Genomic DNA, 326 nt, shown 5'->3' with positions numbered 1-326 from the left:
CACTGCATTTTGCAGTGAAGTTTGGGAGTTTTTTTAATTTAAAAAAAGCCAAATTGGACATGATGTTTCTCTGTGGAGAAGGACCCTCGCAGCTTAACGGGACGAGCATCCACACCCCAGCCCTCTTTAATACAGCAATGTGGGCCAGGGTTTGCCAAGGAGACGAAGGAATTCAGGTGCGCAAACCCCACCGGGATTAGACTCCTTTGAAAATCCCAGCCTTCCGTTTTTCAAAGGCACTGACAGGGGCACATTCAGCGGGCATGGCGCTGCCGACTTCGGCTGAACTGCTCCCTCTTGCACGACGCCCTCGACTAGCCCCGCGT

Source organism: Phaethon lepturus, unplaced genomic scaffold (genome assembly GCF_000687285.1).
Source record: "Phaethon lepturus isolate BGI_N335 unplaced genomic scaffold, ASM68728v1 scaffold37662, whole genome shotgun sequence".
Taxonomy (NCBI): domain Eukaryota; kingdom Metazoa; phylum Chordata; class Aves; order Phaethontiformes; family Phaethontidae; genus Phaethon; species Phaethon lepturus.
This window is presented reverse-complemented; position numbering follows the sequence as displayed.